The 24938-nt window shown below is 43.6% G+C and overlaps 1 pseudogene; it reads left to right on the top strand.

Moving 5' to 3' along the window:
* The first annotated feature begins 1252 nt into the window (after positions 1–1252).
* LOC129852808 (toll-like receptor 12) lies at positions 1253–24918 on the top strand (annotated as a pseudogene).
* Positions 24919–24938: the final 20 nt, after the last annotated feature.

Genomic DNA, 24938 nt, shown 5'->3' with positions numbered 1-24938 from the left:
AGTCTCGAGTCAAGCCCAAGTCATGCATTCTAAGAGCAGGTCAAGTCGAGTCACAAGTTTTTTCAAGTCAAGTAAAATAAAAATCTATACCTGCAATGACTTGTTCAACTACAAATCTTTGTTTATTTATTGAGGATACCAGACAGACCTTTGTCTACAAAATATTTTTATTGTGTAATAATTCATTTTAACAACAAATTCTAAATGCAAGCTTAAGTAAATTATACATTTTTGACATACCAAAAATGTTGACATACCAAAAGTCCAGTAGGCCTATGCTAGTAATTATAGCTTGATGCCCCATCATCAGAGAGCTTGCAAAGTAAACAGTTAAACTATTTTTGAGGCTGCATATTTATTTATGCCAATCCTTTCTCCCTATATTTTGACGTTTGCACTGCACCCGATCCTATAGCTGTACAGCAAATCAATCTGTTCGCTAGCTCACCCGACTTGTGTTTATTGACAGTTTGCTAATCCAATCAGAGAGCCGAGTGTGCGCTTGTTTCATTAGCCAATCTGTTGCATGTTTTTTTTGCTGCGGCTACTGTCTCTGGCTGCGTGTAGAGTAATCCACGGAGACTCTGTGCCACAAAATGAGTGACAAAATGTTACAAAACCTGGCCAGACACGTTCAAGTCAAAGTCTCAAGTCAAAGTCGAGTCCCGAGTCTTGAGTCACCAGTTCCAAGTCAAGTCTCAAGGTATTACATTTGGTATTCTCACACAGAGAGATGACTTTGTAGAGTGAAAGGTACTGCCTTTTGAAGCTGAGATACACTGAGATACACACACACAAACAGAACAGGCTGCCAAATTCCTGTGTTCACTGTCTGACCACAGTTGCTCTGCTCTCACGCTCCATGAGGTGTGTATCTAACACACACCTAAGCACACAGACACAGATAAGTACAGAGTTAGATGGACAAATAGATACACATAATAACTAACACAAATATCTCCTGTTCTACTGAGGAGTGGCCCTATCCTGTCAGTGCCTCTGACTGTCTCTCATCAACACCTCTACCCTGAGCAAGGTCATTACACACTGCTGGGACAGCAAGCGAACACTGGGGAGAGAGATACAGAGAGAGAGATAAAGAGAGAGATATACAGAGAGAGAGAGAGAGAGATACAGAGGGAGAAAGAGAGAAATGGGAGTATTGTTAACATATTACCGGGCGGGTGTCTTTGGAGATTGCCTGTGTGATTGGCTCACGAGGCCTCTGTGGCACACAGCAATTAGGAGCCAAATGACCCCGGGTCCCCACGGAAATCCCACCAGAGGCTCCCGCTTGTGTTCTTACATGCTATCGGAGTGCCGGCCCGCTCCCAGACAGGTTGAACATTCTGATATTCAGAGGATGGAGAATGGAGAGGGAGTACGCCCGAGTTCTGGCAGAGGTTAATGGTTTTTCCCAGTCAGGGAGCATACAGTGTGTATCAGGTAATTATGGGTAATTGGTAAATGTTACCGTAATGAAACAATTACCAGCCATTCTAATGACACAGCGCACATCCACTCTGTCTTAGACCTATTGAGAGAGAGATATACAGAGAGATATACACAGAGAGAGAGAGAAAGAGAGAGAGAGAGAGAGAGAGAAAGAGAGAGAGAGAGAGAAAGAACTAGAGAAAGATACAGAGAGAGAACGAGATACAGAGAGAGAGAGAGAGAGATACAGAGAGATATACAGAGAGAGAGAGAGATACAGAGAGAGATAGAGACATAAAGATAGAGATACAGAGAGAGAGAGAAAGATACAGAGAGAGAAACAGCGACATAGAGAGAGGGAGATACAGACAGAGAGACAGAGGGAGTGGGAGAGAGAGAGATACAGAGAGAGAGATACAGAGAGAGAGATACAGAGAGAGAGATACAGAGGGAGAGATACAGAGAGAGAGAGATGTTTTATTTTATTTAACTAGGCAAGTCAGTTAAGAACAAATTCTTATTTACAATGACGCCCTACCAAAAGGCAAAAGCCCTCCTGCGGGGCTGGGGGCCTGTGATTAAAAATTTAAAATATGTATATACAGTCGTGGCCAAAAGTTTTGAGAATGACACAAATATTAATTTTCAGAAAGTCTGCTGCCTCAGTTTGTATGATGGCAATTTATATATACTCCAGAATGTTGTGAAGAGTGATCAGATGAATTGCAATTAATTGCAAGGTCCCTCTTTGCCATGCAAATGAACTGAATCCAACAAAAAAACATTCCCACCGCATTTCAGATCTGCCACAAAAGGACCAGCTGACATAATGTCAGTGATTCTATCGTTAACACAGGTGTGAGTGTTGACAAGGACAAGGCTGGAGATCACTGTCATGCTGATTGAGTTTGAATAACAGACTGGAAGCTTCAAAAGGAGGGTGTTGCTTGGAATCATTGTTCTTCCTCTGTCAACCATGGTTACCTGCAAGGAAACACGTGCCGTCATCATTGCTTTGCACAAAAAGGGCTTCACAGGCAAGGATATTGCTGCCAGTAAGATTGCACCTAAATCAACCATTTATCGGATCATCAAGAACTTCAAGGAGAGCGGTTCAATTGTTGTGAAGAAGGCTTCAGGGCACCCAAGAAAGTACAGCAAGCGCCAGGACCATCTCCTAAAGTTGATTCAGCTGCGGGATCGGGGCACCACCAGTACAGAGCTTGCTCAGGAATGGCAGCAGGCAGGTGTGAGTGCATCTGCACGCACAGTGAGGCGAAGACTTTTGGAGGATGGCCTGGTGTCAAGAAGGGCAGCAAAGAAGCCACTTCTCTCCAGGAAAAGCATCGGGACAGACTGATATTCTGAAAAAGGTCCATGATTGGACTGCTGAGGACTGGGGTAAAGTCATTTTCTCTGATGAATCCCCTTTCCGATTGTTTGGGGCATCTGGAAAAAAGCTTGTCCGGAGAAGACAAGGTGAGCGCTACCATCAGTCCTGTGTCATGCCAACAGTAAAGCATCCTGAGATCATTCATGTGTGGAGTTGCTTCTCAGCCAAGGGAGTGGGCTCACTCACAATTTTGCCTAAGAACACAAACATGAATAAAGAATGGTACCAACATATCCTCCGAGAGCAACTTCTCCCAACCATCCAGGAACAGTTTGGTGACGAACAATGCCTTTTCCAGCATGATGGAGCACCTTGCCATAGCACCTTGCCAATTGTGCGTCGGTCCGTGGGGCGACGCACAATTGGCATAGCGTCGTCCGGGTTAGGGAGGGTTTGGCCGGTAGGGATATCCTTGTCTCAGTATGTAAAAATGTAATAACATGTATGCACTCTACTGTAAGTCGCTATGGATAAGAGCGTCTGCTAAAATGACTAAAATGTAAAATAAGACAAAAGTGATAACTAAGTGGCTCGGCGAACAAAACATTGATATTTTGGGTCCATGTCAAGGAAACTCCCCAGACCTTAATCCCATTGAAAACTTGTGGTCAATCCTCAAGAGGAGGGTGGACAAACAAAACCCCATAAATTCTGACAAACTCCAAGCATTGATTATGCAAGAATGGGCTGCCATCATTCAGGATGTGGCCCAGAAGTTAATTGACAGCATGCCAGGGCGTATTGTAGAGGTCTTGAAAAAGAAGGGTCAACACTGCAAATATTGACTCTTTGCATCAACTTCATGTAATTGTCAATAAAAGCCTTTGACACTTATGAAATGCTTATAATTATACTTCAGTATTCCATAGTAACATCTGACAAAAATATCTAGACACTGAAGCAGCAAACTTTGTAGAAATGAATATGTTGGCCACAACTGTACACTACAAATGTAGGACAAAACACACATCACAACAAGAGAGACAACACAACACTTCATAAAGAGAGACCTAAGACAACAACATAGCAAGGTAGCAACACATACAACACAGCATGGTAGCAACACAACATAACAACAACATGGTAGCAACACAACATGGTGGCAGCACAAAACATGGTACAAATATTATTGGGCACAGTCAACAGCACAAAGGGCAAGAAGGTAGAGACAACAATACATCACACAAAGCAGCCACAACTGTCAGTAAGTGTCAATGACTGAGTCTTTGAATAAAGAGATTGAGATAAAACTGTCCAGTTTGCGTGATTGTTGCAGCTCGCTCAAGTCTCTAGCTGCAGCGAACTGAAAAGAGGCGAGAGAGAGCGATACAGAGAGAGAGAGAGATACAGAGAGAGAGATACAGTGAGCGATACAGTGAGAGAGAGATACAGAGAGAGAGAGATACAGAGAGAGAGATATATATATAGAGAGAGATACAGTGAGAGATACAGTGAGAGAGAGATACAGAGAGAGATAGAGAGATATATATATATAGAGAGAGAGAGATACAGAGAGGGATAAAGAAAGATATATAGAGAGAGAGATACAGTGAGAGATACAGTGAGAAAGAGATACAGAGAGAGAGAGATAGAGAGATATATATATATAGAGAGAGAGATACAGAGAGGGATAAAGAAAGAGAGATAGATACAAAGACATAGAGAGAGAGAGAAATACAGAGAGAGAGAGAGAGAGAGAGAGAGAGATATATAACTACACAGAGAGAGAGATACAGAGAAAGAGATACAGAGAGATACAGAGAGAGAGAGAGGGAGGGAGATACAGACAGAGATACAGAGAGAATGAGAGAGCGAGAGAGAGAGATACAGTGAGAGAGATCAAGAGAGAGATAGAGAGGGAGATACAGAGAGAGAGAGATACAGTGAGAGAGAGAGATACAGTGAGAGAGAGAGATACAGAGAGAGAGAGATGCCCAAGTCGTGAGCAGAGCAACAGATCCAACCCTCACTATTACATCCGCCCAAGCCCCATCCTGTGACCTAAGAGGTATGTATTAGATGCTCAACATGCTCTGCTCACACGTACTGTGATGGTCTGTGCCAAAACCACACAAAAACAACACTAGACACTGTGGAACACAAAGCTTTTACTATCTCATCCTGGAATACACAAGGTCTGAGGTCATCTGCCTTTGGCCTAAAGAGCAGGAACCCAGACTTCATCAAAGAAATTGGAAATACAGACATTATCATCCTAACATGGTATAAAGGAGACGGACCCACTGGTTGCTCTCTAAGTTACAGAGAGCTGATAGTCCCATCCACCAAACTACTAGCTGTGAAACAGGGAAGAGACTCAGGGGGTATACTAATTTGGTATAGAGCAGACCTAACCCACTCTATTAAATCGGTCAAAACAGGAACATTTTATATCTGTCTAGAAATGAATGAGGAAATGATCTCAACAGAGAAAAATGTCCTCATGTGTGCTACCTATACCCCCCCACTAGAATCTCCATACTTTAAAGATGACAGCTTCTCCATCCTAGAGGGGGAAATCAACAATTTACAGGCTCAGGACCAAGAACTAGTCTGTGGCGACCTTAATGCCGGAACTGGACAAGAACCCGACACCCTCAGCACACAGGGGGACAAACATTTACCTGGAGGTGACAGCCTTCCCTCCCCCATATCCCCCCCTAGACACAACTACTTCAACATATCCAACAAAAACGGGTCACAACTCCTGCAGCTCTGTCGAACACTGGGTATGTGTATAGTCAATGGTAGGCTTCGAGGGGACTTGTATGGTAGGTACACATATAGCTCAACTCTTGGCAGTAGTACTGTAGACTACTTTATCACTGACCTCAACCCAGAGTCTTTTAGAGCATTCACAGTCAGTCCACTGACATCCCTCTAAGATCAGAGCAAAACCACAGTCTACTTGAACAGAGCAATACTCAATCATGAGGCATCAAATCCAAAGGAACTGAATAATATTAAGAAATGCTATAGATGGAAGGAAAATAGTGTGGAAATCTACCAAAAAACAATTAGGCAACAATTCATTCAATCCCTTTAAGACAACGTCCTGGACAAAGGGTTTCACTGTAATAGTGAACTTGGCAGTAGAAAATCTAAACAGTAAATTTGACCTCTCAGCTTCCCTATCAAATCAAAAAATGTCAAGCAGACTACCTAAGACAATTAACAACAATGACCAATAGTTTAATGAAGAATGCAAAAACCTAAGAAAGAAATTGAGAAACCCATCAAACCTTCACTTTAGTGAATCACTAAAACAATACAGAAATACACTACGGAAAAAGAAGGAATGGCACGTCAGAAATCAGCTCAATGTAATTGAAGATTACACTTCTGTGAAAATTAGAAAACAAACAACAACATGAAGAGTTATTGATCCAAAACGGAGATGTATGGATAAACCACTTCTCCAAACGTTTTGGCTCTATAACAAAGAACAAACAGCAAAACCATATACATGATCAAATACAAATCTTAGAATCAACCTTTAAAGACTACCAGAACCCACTGGATTCTCCAATTACATTGAATGAACTACAGGACAAAATACAAACCCTCCAACCCAAAAAGGCCTGTGGGGTTGATGGTATTCATAATGAAATAATAAAACATACAGACCACAAATTCAAATTGGCTATACTTAAACTCTTTAACATCATCCTCAGCTCTGGCCTCCTCCCCAATATTTGGAACCAAGGACTGATCACCCCAATACACAAAAGTGGAGACAAATTTTAGCCCAATAACTTCCGTGGGATATGCGGCAACCTTGGGAAAATCCTCTGCATTATCATTAACAGCAGACTGGTACATTTCCTAAGGGAAAACAACGTACTGAGCAAATGTCAAATTGGCTTTTTACCAAATGACAGTACAACAGACCACGTATTCACCCTGCACACCCTAATTGACAAACAAACAAACCAAAACAAAGGAAAAGTCTTCTCATGCTTTGTTGATTTTTAAAAAACTATTGACTCAATTTGGCCTGTTGGGAGAAAAATACAACATTATAAAATCATGTACACAAATAACAAGTGTGTGGTTAAAATTGGCAAAAAACACACATTTCTTTCCACAGGGCCGGGGGGTGATAAAAGGATGCAGATTAAGCCCCACGTTCTTCAACATATATATCAACGAATTGGCGAGGGCACTAGAACAGTCTGCAGCACCCGGCCTCACCCTACTAAAATCTGAAGTCAAATGTCTACTGTTTGCTGATGATCTGGTGCTTTTGTCCCCAACCAAGGACGGCCTGCAGAAGCACCTAGATCTTCTGCACAGATTCTGTCAGACCTGGGCCTTGACAGTAAATCTCATTAACACAACAATAATGGTGTTCCAAAAAAGGTCCAGTTGCCAGAACCATGAATACAAATTCCATCTAGACACCGTTGCCCTAGAGCACACAAAAAACTATTCATACCTTGGCCTAAACATCAGCGCCACAGGTAACTTCCACAAAGCTGTAAACAATCTGAAAGACAAGGCAAGGAGGGCCTTCTATGCCATCAAAAGGAACATAAAATTTGACATACCAATTAGTATCTGGCTTAAAAATACTTGAATCAGATATAGAACCCATTGCCCTTTATGGTTGTGAGGTCTGGGGTCCGCTCACCAACCAAGAATTCACAAAATGGGACAAACACCAAATTGAGAATCTGCATGTAGAATTCTGCAAAAATATCCTCCATGTACAACGTAAAACACCAAATAATGCATAAGGAGCAGAAATAGACCAAAACCTGCAAATTTTCAAAATCCAGAAAAGAGCTGTTCAATTCTACAACCACCTAAAAGGAAGCGATTCCCAAACCTTCCATAACAAAGCCATCACCTACAGAGAGATGAACCTGGAGAAGAGTCCCCTAAGCAAGCTGGTCCTGGGGCTCTGTTCACAAACATAAACACACCCCACAGAGCCCCAGGACAGCAGCAAAATTAGACCCAAGCAAATCATGAGAAAACAAAAAAGTTAATTACTTGACACATTGGAAAGAATTAACAAAAAAACAGAGCAAACTAGACTGCTATTTGGCCATAAACAGAGAGTACACAGTGACAGAATACCTGACCACTGTGACTGACCCAAACTTAAGAAAAGCTTTGACTATGTACAGACTCAGTGAGCATAGCCTTGCTATTGAGAAAGGCCACCGTAGGCAGACATGGCTCTCAAGAGAAGACAGGCTATGTGCACACTGCCCACAAAATGAGGTGGAAACTGAGCTGCACTTCCTAAACTCCTGCCCAATGTATGACCATATTAGAGACAAATATTTCCCTCAGATTACACAGATCCACAAAGAATTTGAAAACAAACCTAATTTTGATAAACTCCCAAATCTACTAGGTGAAATTCCACAGTGTGCCATCACAGCAGCAAGATTTGTGACCTGTTGCCACAAGAAAAGGGCAACCAGTGAAGAACAAACACCATTGTAAATACAACCCATTTTTATGCTTATTTATTTTTCCCTTGTGTACTTTAACAATTTGTACATTGTTACAACACTGTATATATACATAATATGACATTTGTAATGTCTTTATTGTTTTGAATCTTCTGTATGTGTAATGTTTACTGTTAATTTTTATTGTTTATTTCACTTTTGTATATTATCTACCTCACTTGCTTTGGCAATGTTAACACATGTTTCCCATGCCAATAAAGCCCCTTGAATTGAATTGAATTTAGAGAGAGATACAGCGATACAGAGATAAAGAGAGATACAGATACAGAGTGATACAGATAGAGAGAGATACAGAGATAGAGAGAGATACAGATACAGAGAGATACAGAGATAGAGAGAGATACAGATACAGAGAAATACAGAGATAGAGAGAGATACAGATACAGAGAGATACAGATACAGAGAGATACAGAGATAGAGATACAGATACAGAGAAATACAGAGATAGAGAGAGATACAGATACAGAGAGATACAAAGATAAGGAGAGATACAGATACAGAGAGATACAGAGATAAAGTGCGATACAGATAGAGAGAGATACAGATACAGAGAGATACAGAGATAGAGAGAGATACAGATACAGAGAGATACAGAGAGAGAGAAGAAGACAGAGAAAGGGAAACAGTGTCAGCGTGATAATGACAGAAACAGTGACCAGAGTCAACTACAGAGTCAAAAAGAGGAAAATTTAGATAAAGATTGAGGAAGAGAGAGTTATAACAAAGACAAAGAGGGGAAGAGCGATGGGACCCGGTATAGACGTAGATAAGCATGAACCGTTTCATTTTAATAGAATGGCCTCCAGCTGTGAGTAAAAATAATCCCAATATAGCCCACATTAAACTACTGTCTGTGGCGTGTGTGCGTGTCATTGTGTTGTTAACTCTCTAAAGCACAAGGTGATCTATGTATAATTGTTGCAGAATGAATAAACAGACAAATGTAAACAGACAAATGTAGACCATAACTGTCCCAGTTTTCAGAGTAACTTTGTGTTTGTGTTTTGACTGGTTTGAGCTTTGAACAGGAAAAGAAAAAAACACCATGCCTTATTGCCTGAAGTGAACCAGTGACTGTGTACAGTAGAAAGACGTGTTCACATAAATGCAGCTAACAGTCTGTTGAGAGAGGGAGATAAAGAGAGAGAGATTAGAGAGAGAGAGATATATTAGAGAGAGAGAGAGAGAGAGAGAGAGTCAGTTGAGCTGACCAAAGGATGAGAGTCAGGATATGAGAGAGGAAAACCATGCTGTAAACTAGAATGTACAGTATCTCTATTTTTCTGACTGGGTGTGAGTCTGTTTGTCTTTTTGATAATGGTGTGTGTGTGTGTGTGTGTGTGTGTGTGTGTGTGTGTGTGTGTGTGTGTGTGTGTGTGTGTGTGCGTGCGTGCGTGCGTGCGTGCGTGTGTGCCACTGGAGGCTGCTGGGGGGAGGACGGCTCATAATAATGGCCGGAATGGAGTGATTGGAATGATGTCAAACATGGTTTTCATTTCATTCATTCCATTCCAGCCATTAAACTCCATGCCGTCCTCCCCTCAGCAGCCTCCACTGGTGTGTACGCGCATGCATGTGTTAAACCCAAATCGTAAATTGTGTGTGTCCTTGTTAACAGCAACATATCACCTTGATTTCCAGGGTGTTACTGTGAGAAGGTCACATCCACACATGCGCACAAAAAACATTACACTCTCTACTCCATTTTGCAATAATTCTGGGTCCGTCTTCTGTCTCTTGTCAGGCATATAGCCACAATCCTTAATGTGTGTTTTAGCCCCTGTTAGACAGGTACATCACTCTGAAAGGCATGAAGCTGAGGAATGGGTCTGGAGAAATGTAGCCAGGAGTAAATATAATACGGTTTATAGAGAAGTACATTGTATTGGACTTTTAATAGGTAGTTGACCCTTGAACCGACACGTGTAGCATTATCCGTGAATGTGATATTCGCAAACGTCTGGAAAATTGCCCATGAAAGGCCAATTGTCGCTGTCCAGCGCTAGATTATAGATCACACATTGCCATGCATAATAAAACCAAATCCCACATTGTTACTTCTGGTTCAAGGTTTATATATCACAAAGTTGCAATGGGTTTTGATGTCGTTAGAACCTTTTGAGGCCTATTTTTTTCCTGAAAACCTCGTCTCTAAAAGCAGAGGATAAAATCTAAAAGTTCGGAAACTGATCGGCAGCAAACTGCACAAGTGAAAAAATGATGAGCAAACTTAGCAAACTGTCTTCATTTGAATACTGCTCTGTGAAAACTTGTTTTATTCCTTTATTCCTCCCTCTCTCCAGATGCTAAAAGTTGCACTAGAAGTTTGCGCAACTCCTGTGGCTTGGGTGGCTTTTTTAATGTTCTTTATTCATGTGTTATTTGTTTATGCAGATTAATTATTAAAAGTTTGCTGCATTTTACAAAGGTTCTAGTTTGCGGGTAATGATTCCTTCCATTCTCTCCCAATGGGTTGTGTTTGTAATTTTCTTCAATATAAAAGTTACATTATTCATGTGTATCAGCATGCCGCATTTATTAATGATGTCTTTCTTTTTAGGTGCTCACGTCTTTACCATGTCTTTCTCTCTCTCACTCGCTGACTCAAAACAACAAAAAGAGGTACATTACAACAACTTCTTTCTCTTCCTCTATCCCTCGTTCTTTTTTGATTGATTTTTTTCTTACTCAGCGCATTGTGTTCTCTCTCAAAAGGGTCAGATACTTTTTCACAAAACAGAACAGAAAGAAAAGGGAGAAGAGACAAAAGTTGCTGTGGCGCTGTGATGTAAATGTCCTTATTTAGTAATTTATAGATGTGGGAATTGAGTGCAACTCTGTAGAGAGTCATCAACTATTGATGTTTCTAATCTTTCAGATCCTGCCAACATGATAATCATGATCTGTTTTTGAGTGAGAGGCACCATCCTAGCTCTCTCCTCCTTCCTCCTCACTGAGACTCCACATAGGCTTACTGTTTACATCAAATCTGTAATTCTGCATTTACAATGCGCAGTCTGCTCCAGCTAAAGCTAATAAATGTTTATTTCCATGTTAGTTAGATATATAAAGCCAGGAGTATTATACAGTGCTAACAAGCTACGCTAACACCCAGCACACAACTACACTACTCAATTTACATTCAAATAGAGGAAGAAAAGTCATTTTTTGAAAAGGATTCAGATTCCGTTTCGGATTTAGAAATAGGCAAATGATATGGACGTTCAGTGCATTCAGAAATTATTCATACACCTTCACTTTTCCACATGTTGTTACGTTACAGCCTTTAAAAAATGTATTGCATTATTTTCCTCATCAATCTACACACAATACCCTATAATAACAAAGGAAAACAGAAATACCTTATTTACATAAGTATTCAGACAGTTTGCTATGAGACTTGAAATTGAGCTCAGGTGAATCCTGTTTCCATTGCTCATCCTTGAGGTGTTTCTACAACTTGATTAGAGTCCACCTGTGCTGAATTCAGTTGATTGGACATGATTTGAAAGGGCACACACCTGTCATTATAAGGTCCCACAGTTGACAGTGCATGTCAGAGCAAAAACCAAGCCATGAGGTCGAAGGAATTGTACGAAGAGCTCTAAGACAGGATTGTGTCGAGGCACAGATCCGGAGAAGGGTATCAAAACATGTCTGCAGCATTGAAGGTCCCCAACAACACAGAGGCCTCCATCATTCTTAAATGGAAGAAGTTTGAAACCACCAAGACTCTTGGTGCTGGCCGTCCGGCCAAACTGAGCAATCGGGGGAGAAGGGCCTAGGATAGGGAGGTGACCAAGAACCCGATGGTCAGTCTGACAGAGCTCCGAAGTTCCTCTGTGGAGATGGGAGAACCTTCCAGAAGGACAACCATCTCTGCAGCACTCCACCAATCAGGCCTTTATGGAAGAGTGGCCAGACGGAATCCACTCCTCAGTAAAAGGCACATGACAGACCACTTGGAGTTTGCCAAATAGCACCTAAAAGACTCTAAGACCATTAGAAACAAGATTCTCTGGTCTGATAAAACTAAGATTAAACTCTTTGGCCTGAATGCCAAGAATCCTGTCTGGAGGAAACCTGACACCATCCCTACAGTGAAGCATGGTAGTGGCAGCATCATGCTGTGGGGATGTTTTTCAGCGGCAGGGATTGGGATACTAGTCAGGATCGAGGGAAAGATGAACGGAGCAATGTACAGAGAGATCCTTCATGAAAACCTGCTCCAGAGCGCTAAGGACCTCAGACTGGGGCAAAGGTTCACCTTCCAACAAGACATCAACCTTAAGCACACAGTCAAGAAAACGCAGGAGTGGCTTCGGGACAAGTCTCTGAATGTGCTTGAGTGGCCCAGCCAGAGCTCGGACATGAACCGAACGAACATCTCTGAAGAGACCTGAAAATAGCTGTGCAGCGACGCTTCCCATTCAACCTGACAGAGCTTGAGGATCTGCAGAGAATAATGGGAGAAACTATGCAAATACATGTGTGCCAAGCTTGTAATGTCATAGCCAAGAAGAATCGAGACTGTAATTGCTGCCAAAGGTGCTTCAACAAAGTACTGAGTAAAGGGTCTGAATACTTATGTAAATGTGATATTTCAGTTGTTTTTTTAATATAAATTTGGTTTGTCATTATGGGTATTGTGTGTAGATTGATGAGGGAAAAAAGTATTTAATCTATTTTAGAATAAGACTGTAAAGTAACAAAATGTGGAAAAAGTTAAGGGGTCTGAATACTTTCCGAAGGAACTGTATAGATATATTTTTTAACAATTTCATCTTTGGGAACTCTTTGAGAAGGGAACGGAACACTGCCGCTAAATGACTGTATATGTGAATGGACAAAGCCATCGATCACGTGACACCATTCATTCGTATGTGAAGACTCAACAGCGCACTGAAGCCAAAATGAAGCTGTTTACCCTGATCCTGCTTCAGCACCCTCTAGTGGCCCCCTAGACGTCAATGTATTTTTCATATTTTCCTAATTCATAAACTGTTTTTTTCTATTTCAAACAGGCCCTCAGCCAGCCAAGTCACCAGTTGAGACCTTTATCAGCCTCTCTCCCCTCCAACACACGGTCATAAATCAACAGCTGTCAGCAGGGCCAGAAATAACCAGATGCCTGCCTTTCCTCAGTCTCCCTCACACCTACACCTCAAAAGCGCTCCAAAACAGAGATCTTCAACTGATCCTTTTCCAATACACAAACAAAATGACCAACTTTAAAAGTGGAATTAACAACTTTAAATTACATATTTTCTCTGCTCACATGTCAGTCATTAAAACCAATACACATTCGGTGTACAATAATACTTTTGCCAATAAACCACCAATAAGCCATTGGTTAAAAAAAACTGCTTCACTTACCTTTTATTGAAGCTTTGGTTATTATGTAATTAATACAGGGAGACTTTTTTAAATTCCTTTCAAGTGGTACCTGGAGAAACAAATCTGAAACAGGCTCCTGAACAGCTTCTATCCCCAAGCCATAATACTGCTAAATAGTTAACAAAATGCCTACACGGACCCCTCTATTGTATTTCGATTTTTGCAGTCTCTATGCACACTCAATCTATGCGCACTCTACACACTCACACTCCAACACACACACACACACACACACACACACACACACACACACACACACACACACACACACACACACACACACACACACACACACACACATACACACACACACACACACACACACACACACACACACAAACACACACACACACTCTCTATGCTCACTCTACACACTCACTCACACACACACTTCATTTGCTCACATACACATAACACGCACACACATTTATACTGACTCTACACACACATATACAGTGTGTGCAAATATAGTAAGATTGGGGAGGAAAGGCAATAAATAGGCCATAATGGCGGAATAATTACAATTTAGCATTAAAATTGGAGTGATAGATGTGCAGAAGATGATGTGCAAGTAGAGATACTGGGGTGCAAAGGAGAGAAAAAAATAACAATATGGGGATGAGGAAGCTGGATGGGCTATTTACAGATGGGCTGTATACAGGTGCAATGATCGGTAAGCTGCTCTGACAGCTGATGCTTAAAGTTAGTGAGGGAGATATAAGTCTTCAGCTTCAGTGATTTTTGCAATTCGTTCCAGTCATTGGAAGCAGAGAACTGGAAGAAAAGGTGGCCAAAGAGGAGTTGGCTTTGGGGATGACCAGTGAAATATACCTGCTGAAGCGCGTGCTATGGGTGGTTGTTGCTATGGTGACCAGTGAGCTGAGATAAGGCGCTGCTGTACCTAACAAAGACTTATAGATGACCTGGAGCCAGTGGGTTTGGCGACGAATATGAAGCGAGGGCCAGCCAACGAGAGCATACGAGTCGCAGTAGTGGGTAATATGTGGGGCTTTGGTGACAAAACGGATGTCACTGTGATAGACTACATCCAATTTGCTGAGTAGAGTGTTGTAGGCTATTTTGTAAATGACATCGCCGAAGTCAAGGATTGGTAGGTTATTCAGTTTTACGAGGGTATGTTTAGCAGCATAAGTGGTCGGTGATCTGTTTGTTAACTTGGCTTTCAAAGACTTTAGAAAGGCAAGGTAGGATAGATATAGGTCTGTAACAGTTTGTGTCTAGAGTGTCTCCCCCTTTGAAAAGGGGGATGACCGCAGCAGCTTTCCAATCTTTAGGGATCTCAGACGATACGAAAGAGAGGTTAAACAGGCTAGTAATAGGGGTTGCAACAATTGCAGCGGATAATTTTAGAAAGAGAGGGTCCAGATTTTGCAGCTCTTTCAAAACATCAGCTGTCTGGATTTGGGTGAAGGAGAAGTGGCGGAGGCTTGGGCTAGTTGCTGTGGAGGGTGCAGAGCTGTTGGCCGGGGTAGGGGTAGCCAGGTGGAAAGATGGCCAGCCGTAGAAAAATGCTTATTGAAATTCTCGATTATCGTAGATTTATCGGTGGTAACAGTGTTTCCTAGCCTCAGTGCAGTGGGCAGCTGGGAGGAGGTACTCTTATTCTCCATGGACTTTACAGTGTTCCAGAACTTTTTTGAGTTGGTGCTAAAGAATGCAAATTTCTGTTTGAAAAAGCTAGCCTTTGCTTTCCTAACTGCCTGTGTATATTGGTTCCTAACTTCCCTGAAAGTTGCATATCACGGGGGCTATTTGATGCTAATGCATTACGCCACAGGATGTTTTTGTGCTGGTCAAGGGCAGTCAAGTCTGGAGTTGAACCAAGGGCTTTATCTGTTCTTAGTTCTACATTTTTTGAATGAGGCATGCTTATTTAAGATGGTGAGGGTAGCACTTTTAGAGAATAACCAGGCATCCTCTACTAACGGAATGAGGTCAATATCCTTCCATCCTTCCTTACGTCCGTCGTTAGAATGAGACCAAGGTGCAGCGTGGTAGGCGTACATTTTTCTTTATTCAAAATGACACAGAAAAACAACAAAATACAAAAACGAAAGTAAAGCTATATGCAGTGCAGAAAGCAACTACACACAAACAAGATCCCACAACTGAAGGTGGGAAAAAGGGCTGCCTAAGTATGATCCCCAATCAGCGATAGACGATAGACAGCTGCCTCTGATTGAGAACCATACCCGGCCAACAAAGAAATAGACAAACTAGAATGCCCACCCAAATCACACCCTGACCTAAACAAATCGAGAAATAATAAGGCTCTCTAAGGTCAGGGCATGACAGTACCCCCCCCCCCCCCCCCCCCCCCCCAAAGGTGCGGACTCCGGCCGCAAAACCTGACTCTATAGGGGAGGGTCCGGGCGGGCATCCATCCTCGGTGGCAGCTCCGGTTCGGGACGTAGCCCCCGCTCCGCAGCCCCTGCTCCGCACGCTGATCCATCCGCTTCCGTGGAACCGGACCGTGGATTGTCGCCGGAGGTTCCGGACCGTGGATCGTTGCCGGAAGAACCGAACCGTGGATCGGCTCTGGACTGGGAACCCCTGCTGGAGGCTCTGGACTGCCGACCGCCGCTGGAGGCTCTGGACTGCCGACCGCCGCTGGAGACTCTGGACTGCAGACCGTCGCTGGAGACTCTGGACTGCAGACTGTCGCTGGAGACTCCGGACTGCAGACCGTCGCTGGAGGTTCCAGACTGCAGACCGTCTCAGGAGGTTCCATACTGCGGATCATCTCAGGAGGTTCCGGACCGCGGACCGTCTCAGGAGGTTCCGGACCGCGGACCGTCTCAGGAGGTTCCGGACAGTGGACCGTCTCAGGAGGTTCCGAACCGTGGACCGTCTCAGGAGGTTCCGGACCGTGGACCGTCTCAGGAGGTTCCGCGCCTTGGATCGTCACCGGAGGCTTCGGGCCATGGATCGTCACTGGAGGCTTCGGGCCATGGATCATCACTGGAGGCTTCGTGCCATGGATCATCACTGGCGGATTCGGGCCATGGATCATCACTGGAGGCTCCAGGCCATGGATCACCACTGGAGGCTTCGTGCCATGGATCATCACTTGAGGCTTCGGGCCATGGATCATCACTGGAGGCTTCGTGCCATGGATCATCACTGGAGGCTCCGGGCCATGGATCATCACTGCAGGCTTCGTGCCATCGATCATCACTGGAGGCTTCGTGCCATGGATCATCACTGGAGGCTTCGTGCCATGGATCTTCACTGGAGGCTTTGGGCCATGGATCATCACTGGAGGCTTCGGGCCATGGATCATCACTGGAGGCTTCGTGCCATGGATCATCACTGGAGGCTTCGTGCCATGGATCATCACTGGAGGCTTCGGGCCATGGATCATCACTGGAGGCTTTGTGTGTGGAGCAGGCACAAGACGTACTAGGCTGGAGACACGCACTGGAGGCCGGGTGCATGGAGCTGGCACAATCCGTCCTGGCTGGATGCTCACTTTAGCCTGGCAAGTGCGGGGCGCTGGCACAGGACGCACTGGGCTGTGAAGGCACTGGCGACACAGTGCGTAGAGCCGGCGCAGGATATCCTGGACCGAGGAGGCGTACTGGAGACCAGGAGCGCTGAGCCGGCACAACCCGTCCGGGTTGTATGCTCACTTTCACACAGCAAATGCGAGGAACTGGCACAGAACGCACCGGGCTGTGGATGCGCACTGGAGACACATTGCGTATCTCCGCAAAACATGGTGCCTGAACGGTCACACGCTCCTTAAAGCGAGTGCGGGAAGTTGGCTCTGGTCTGAAACCTGGCTCCGCCAACCACCCCGTGTGCCCCCCCAAAAAAATGTTATGGGGCTGCCTCTCGTGCTTGCGTCTTGATTGCGAACCCCGGTGTCGTCGTTATTTCTCCCTTGCTGCCTCCATCTGCTCCCATGGAAGGCGATCCTTTCCAGCCAGGATCTCCTCCCATGTCCAGGATCCCTTCCCGTCCAGGATCTCCTCCCATGTCCAGGATGTCTGATCCTCCTGGCCACGCTGCTTGGTCCGTTTGTGGTGGGATCTTCTGTTATGTCCGTCGTTAGAATGAGACCAAGGTGCAGCGTGGTAGGCGTACATTTTTCTTTATTCAAAATGACACCGAAAAACAACAAAATACAAAAACGAACGTAAAGCTATATGCATTGCAGAGAGCAACTACACACAAACAAGATCCCACAACTGAAGGTGGGAAAAAGGGCTGCCTAAGTATGATCCCCAATCAGAGACAAAGATAGACAGCTGCCTCTGATTGGGAACCATACTCGGCCAACAAAGAAATAGACAAACTAGAATGCCCACCCAAATCACACCGTGACCTAACCAAATAGAGAAATAATAAGGCTCTCTAAGGTCAGGGCGTGACAGATGAGGGATGGTCGTTTGACTACGGATCCATTATGGATGCAGGCAATGAGGCAGTGATCGCTGAGATCCTGGTTGAAGACAGCAGAGGTGTATTTAGGGGGCAGGTTGGTCAGGATGATATCTATGAGGGTGCCCGTGTTCACGGATTTAGGGTTGTACCTGGTTGGTTCCTTGATCATTTGTGTGAGATTGAGGGCATCTAGCTTAGATTGTAGGACGGCCGGGGTGTTAAGCATATCCCAGTTTAGGTCACTTAACAGTACGAACTCTGAAGATAAATGGGGGGCAAATAAATCACATATGGTGTCCAGGGCACATCTGGGGGCTGGGGGGGTCCCTAACAAGTGGCAACAGTGAGAGACTTATTTCTGGAAAGGTGGATTTTTCAAAGTAGAACTGTTTGGGCACAGACCTGGACAGCATGACAAAACTCTGCAGCCTATCTCTGCAGTAGATTGCAACTCCCCTTTGGCAGTTATTTCTTGGCGGAGAATGGGGATGGAAATTTTTGAATTTTTGGTGGCCTTCCTAAGCCAGGATTCAGACACGGCTAGGACAACAAGGTTGGCGGAGTGTGCTAAAGCAGTGAATTAAACAAACTTAGGGAGGAGGCTTCTGATGTTAACATGCATGAAGGCTTTTACGGTTACTGAAGTCAACAAATGATAGTGCCTGGGGAATAGGAATGGAACTGGGAGCTACAGGGCCTGGGTTAACCTCTACATCACCAGAGGAACAGAGGAGGAGAGGATAAGGGTACGGCTAAAGGCTATAAGAACTGGTCGTCTAGTGCGTTGGGAACAGAGAATAAAAGGAGTAGATTTCTGGGCGTGGTAGAATAGATTCAGGGCATTATGTACAGACAAGGGTATGTTAGGATATGAATACAGTGTAGGTAAACCTAGGCGTTGAGTGACGATGAGAGAGGTTTTGTATCTGGAGGCACCAGTTAAGCCAGGTGAGGTCTCTGCGTGTGTGTGCAGTGGGACAAAAGAGCTATCTAAGGAATGTTTAGCGGGACTGAGGGCTCTACAGTGAAATAAAACAATAAGAACTACCCAAGACAGCAGTACTCAAGGCATATTGACATTAGAGAGAGGCATAAAGCAATCACAGGTTGCAAAGACAACAACGGGTAAATGGTGATGAATGGGCAGAGCGGGTCGGTTAGGTACATACAGGAGCTGAGTTCGAGGCTGGGGCCGTCAGGTAAACAAAATGAGGTACCGTGTTATTGAAACAGTCCAGGGCGCATCACCTGTGTGATCATAGGGTCAAAAGAGCAGCAATAGGTGAGTCAGGGTGCCGTTCGGTAGTCACTACTACGCTAGGCGAGCAGGGGACACAGCGTTCAGAAAGCTAGCGGGCCGGGGATAGCAGATGGTTCTTCTGCGACATCGTAACAGAATAGCCTGTTGAGACCACATCGGGCGATCACGTCAGCAGTCCAGTCGTGATGGATTGGCGGGGCTCCGTGTCGACAATAAAGGGTCCAGACCAATTGGCAAAAGAGGTATTGTAGCCCTAGAATTAGCTGGTATATGGGCCTAGCTCAAGGCCAACTCAAGGCTAACTGGTGCTTGCTTCGGGACAAAGGCGTTAGCTAACAGTAGCCACTTGTTTGCAGCTAGCTAGCTGCGATGATCCGGTGTAATGATCCAGAGCGGCAGGAATCAGGTGATGTGGTAGAGAGAAGCAGTCCAATATGCACTGGGTTGATATCGCGCTGTGCAGACTGGTAGATATTGTCCGACGTAAGGCTGGCTGGTGACCGAGAAAAAGGTGAAGATCACTAGCCGTGGCTAACATATGATGCCTAGTCACCTTACTCTTATATATACCTACCCCTAACACTCCAGTATCCCTGCACATTGTAAATAATATTTATGGCATTGGAACTGACCCTGGAACTGACCCTTTATATACTTTCTCGTGTTCTTCGTATTTCTATTTCTAGTGTGCTTTTGTTGTACTTAACTTTTTTTTATAGTACTACTGATATTCATTACTGTATTGTTGGGAAAGAGCAAGCAAAAAAGCCATTTCACTGTATTTGTGCACTCAATAAGAACTTGAAACACACACACACACACACCATCTGAGGCATGACACACTCAGGATAACTGAGAAATGACTCATACCTATATCATATTGACAAACACATGTAGGTTGAACCATTAAGGTTAACGCTGTTCATTGGGTTATTTGTGAAATACAGATGCTTTCAAATGCAGTGACGCAAATGAACATGCACACATACACACACAGAGAAAGACAAACATACAAACAAACATTGACACAAATACACACACACACCAGCTCTCTTACTGGAGGACATAGAGAGGTCTTCTGTCAGTCCTTCTCTCTCCTGGAGACATCAACTGGCGTTGTGCTTTTTTTGTCTTTGCCACTGGCATGTTTTACTCATAAGAACACGTCCTCACACCCACACATACACGCACACGCACACACACACACGCATACACACACACACACACACAGTAACCGTGTGTCTTTGCCACTAGCCTCGTTGGCAGGTTTCATTGAGACATGACTTTGCTTCAACAACATGGCACCAAGCACTGCCGCCCTCTCTCTTTACTTCAGAACAAAGAACATATTACCATAATTACAGTTATTTACGTTTATTCTAGTACTGCATGTGTATATCATCAAGATAACCCAGATAACCATGGGGTCATAACCTTTCCTGTACACGTGTACCCACACCCACACACACACACACACACACACACGCATTCAGGTTCACACACAGAGGGTTTATCTATCTACACCCATCTCTTGCCACTCTTTCCCCTTGCTCTTCTCTTCCTCCTTTTCAGTTATCCTCTCCCGCCTTAATCTCTATCTCTCCTACACTCGCTCTTTCTGTCTTTCCAATTCTCTCCTTCCCTCTCTTAACAGGAAAATAGGAAGTGTTATTCATGCTGGTAATTACATTTCTCTCTTTTGTTATGGCAGCCGTTAATGGATGGACAAATGTAACTACCTCTTTATGGAAGTAATAACGTTACAGGACAGTGGAGATAGCTGGCAGTGCAGCATATCAGTCTCTCTCTCTCACACACACAACAGAGACACAACACCGGCCCAGTCACGCTGAAAACACACACCCACACACACCAACGTGCACCCATTCAAAAAAAATGAGAAATAGGCCATGGTGATATGCTGATGCAGGGGGCCATTTTTACAGCATATTTTATTCATCTGTTGTTTGCAAAATGCTGTATGAAATATGGATGGTCTGAGCCAGGCTGTAATACTCTGACTTCCAGGGCAAGGAGACAGGCGACAATACAGGAGCACGGGTTCCATACTACTACACACAGAATCACATAGTGTAGAGGGTTGAATAGATGGAGGTATAGATAAATGGATGGATGGATGAATGGATAATGGCATGGATGGAGGTATGGATAAAGGGATGGGTGGAGGTATGGATTAAGGGATGGATGGATGAATGGATCGGCGCATGGGCAGATGGACGGATGGCAAATTGACTTTCATTGATTGGAAACAGCTGGGGGTTTGCTGTTGAGCTGGAAGTGAGAAGTAAAGGAATCAATGTGCTTTTGTGCTTTGCAGCGCTCTTATCATATTGACTACACAGGGGTTTATGCAAATGTTGACACAATGTTGTTTTCACACAAGTGCAGAAAGCTGAATGGGGAAAAGAGGAGAAAGTTCTGGGCATGAACACGCTTTCAAGTTGCCAAGTTCATTAGCAATAATCATCAAATAATAATCCATGTAATAAAATACATGTCTGAAATATGACCCTGTTCCATCCACTTTGAAGCGTACATCTAGAGAGTGCTTTCTTAGCAACGCAGCGCTCCCACGGCATGATGGGAAGTGACATTAGCGCCTGGTGCAGCCACGGAGAGGGCGGGGTCTAATAGAGGGGGCCAGGAGGGGTGAGCCATGCTGCTTCATCACACACACAGCATACACACACACACTTAGAAATACACACAAACACAGACACAGACACACACACACACACCTTTAAAAACACACACACCCAAACCTGTCCACATGCACATACTGCATCTCTTCATCCATCCAGAGAGTAGAGCAGGAGGTTCTCTGTTAGTAACCCACAGTGATGGACCACAAAAACATGGCATGTCTGACACAATGGCAGACAAGACAACACCCCAGCCATTTCTTCTGCATTTATGTGATTAGTTTGATTAACGGGGGCTGAGCTACAGTGGTGTTTGTGAGACAAGGGCCCCCAAGTTGTCCGGGCTGGGTCTTTTCCCAAAAAAGCTGAGACTCTCACGAACACACTCATGTAACATGTTTTGCGCTATGATGCTCACAATCTACACAAGAGTCGTTAGAAGGTAAGGGGTTCTTCTACATAAAAAATCTTAGGAAATCCCTGGACATAGTGTCTATAATACTGTAATAAACTCACATAGTCGCTGTCACAAACTCCAAACTCCACACAGTTATCACTGAATAGTTGGATATTAATTTCCTACTGAGCAAACAATTTCTGTACTTTGGCTGACCTTGTTTTTTTATTGACATTTGTCAATAAAACTCATGAACTCAACTGTTTATGTAAAATACTTTTGTGTTCTACTTGTAGCCCTGGTTGTCCTGAAAAGAACATGGTAAAACATTTAATTGGAGGCTAAATATAAGGGCAGGATATGCAGATAAATGAATGTCAGATAAATGAATGTCAGACAAATGAATGTCAGACAAATGAATGTCAGACAAATGAATGTCAGATAAATGAATGTCAGATAAATGAATGTCAGACAAATGAATGTCAGACAAATGAATGTCAGAAATTAATGTCAGACAAATGAATGTCAGACAAATGAATGTCAGATAAATGAATGTCAGATAAATGAATGTCAGATAAATGAAAAGCTGATTTGTCTCGGGTCTTGGGACTGAAGACAAACTAAGAAGTAAAAGACAGTGCTAACCACTACCTCTTGTGTTGAAGCTACGAGGAAGCGAGAAAGAGGTGGTAAGAATAATCTTATCTGTAACCTACAGCCTTTCTCAAAGTATCTAACAGTTGATTAAAAATAGACCAGGAAGAGATTGCAGAGATGCAAAAGCCATATATAGTCAAAATATCAAGAGGAGATGCACACAGATACAACTCAGTTAACAGACACAGCAGTGGAAGAACACCAGGTCTTCAGTCCAATGGACAAGCTATCCCACCGACGCCTCATCCCAGAGGATAGAGGAGTATTCTGATTATCAATCTACAATCCCAGACAGATTTGTTAATCGACCTACACTATATGACAAAATCTCAACTGGATAAGAAACAGGATGCTGAAAGTGATTTCCTACGGACGGCTTCACATCATCCTAGCAGACCAGTGTCTACTTCAAAAGAAAGACGAGGCTGGTCTATGCTCAGTTTGGACTATTGGTGGTTTGGATCATCGGCTCCTGGGGTTGGTTAAGTAATAAATGTGTCCTCTATGACAATAAATGTAATTACTGGCTATCCATTCACTCCAGTTCCTGCCCTCACAGCAACCTAACTGCCGTTTGCTGGGATTTATCTGATCTCAAACTCAACCTTTCCATTGTTCCGTCAAACTACCAGGCTCTCTGTCTCGAGATCAGGAGTGGGTCTGTGATGCAGTCTGGCGCTCTCTCTCGATTCTCCGTCCTTGAGACCATTCACAGACATATGTCTGTCCACGATTCTCCCTGGAACCTTCAAGGGGCTGTCCCATGTGAAGAAACTCACTGTTGTGTATGGGACAGTGTTACAATTCCTCACTTCTACCTAACACATTCAGTGACCTGACTAATCTTGAGGAATTGTCCATTGAGAACTACAGGATTTCTGTGATGGCACCGGACGCATTAGGAGGGATACCTCTTCTGAAGAAACTCACAGTTGATAGTTGTACAGAGGAACTCTCTGATTTGCTATGTGGGATAGTCAATATGTCACAGTCATTGACAGCCCTGGACTTTACTTCAGATGGGATAGTCATTTTAAGGCACCCAAACTGTTCGGACACCAACGGAGCTGTTCTTGAGCTTCCTTATTTCTACCGTCTTCAAGAGGTGTTTCTTAACTTCCCTAATGCCCACCGTTTAGAAAAAAGAGCATTAAAATGCTTTGAAAACATTTAATCTCTTTTTTGATACCAGACAGCTTCTGCAGCTATCAGCAGGCTGCGTCATTTTGTGTTCAACAATAACAATCTTTTGAATCTGTTTGTGAGACTGTATTTAAACTATCAATCAGACAAGTTCATATACGTGATCATAAAACTGAGAACTACTCAGAGTCCGCAATAAGAAATTGTCAGGGGATCGAGGTGCTCAGACTCAGCATCTGTCATAGTGATAATGTTAGAGTCAACTTAATCCATTATTTGAAGAATCTCACTGATGTGTCAGTGTTAAGACACTGGGACGTTAAACCTGAGTGCATTGAGCTTTGTGACACTCACACTCAGGGCCCAATCACTTGGCTGAAGAGACTTTCCTTGACCCTACACATGCCAAGTATCACCTCAGAGCAGTTCAGTTGATTGAAAAATCTGGAACATCTGAATCTAGAATCCAGCAACATTAACAATATTTCGGACTTTACATTTAACGGACTTGGTAAATTGAGGATCCTAAATTTAAGGGGTAACAATATCTCTCAGATTACAAAGAACAGTTTATTTGGCCTGGACAACTTAGAGACCCTAACACTGGAACTAAACCCACTTGTACACATTGAAGCTTTTGCGTTCATTCACCTCACTTCACTGAAGAATGTAGATTTAGGGGACATTCACCATC

This window comes from Salvelinus fontinalis, chromosome 4 (assembly GCF_029448725.1).
Source record: "Salvelinus fontinalis isolate EN_2023a chromosome 4, ASM2944872v1, whole genome shotgun sequence".
Taxonomy (NCBI): domain Eukaryota; kingdom Metazoa; phylum Chordata; class Actinopteri; order Salmoniformes; family Salmonidae; genus Salvelinus; species Salvelinus fontinalis.
The sequence above is the reverse complement of the archived record's forward strand: the minus strand, read 5'-3'. Positions and strand labels throughout refer to the sequence as shown.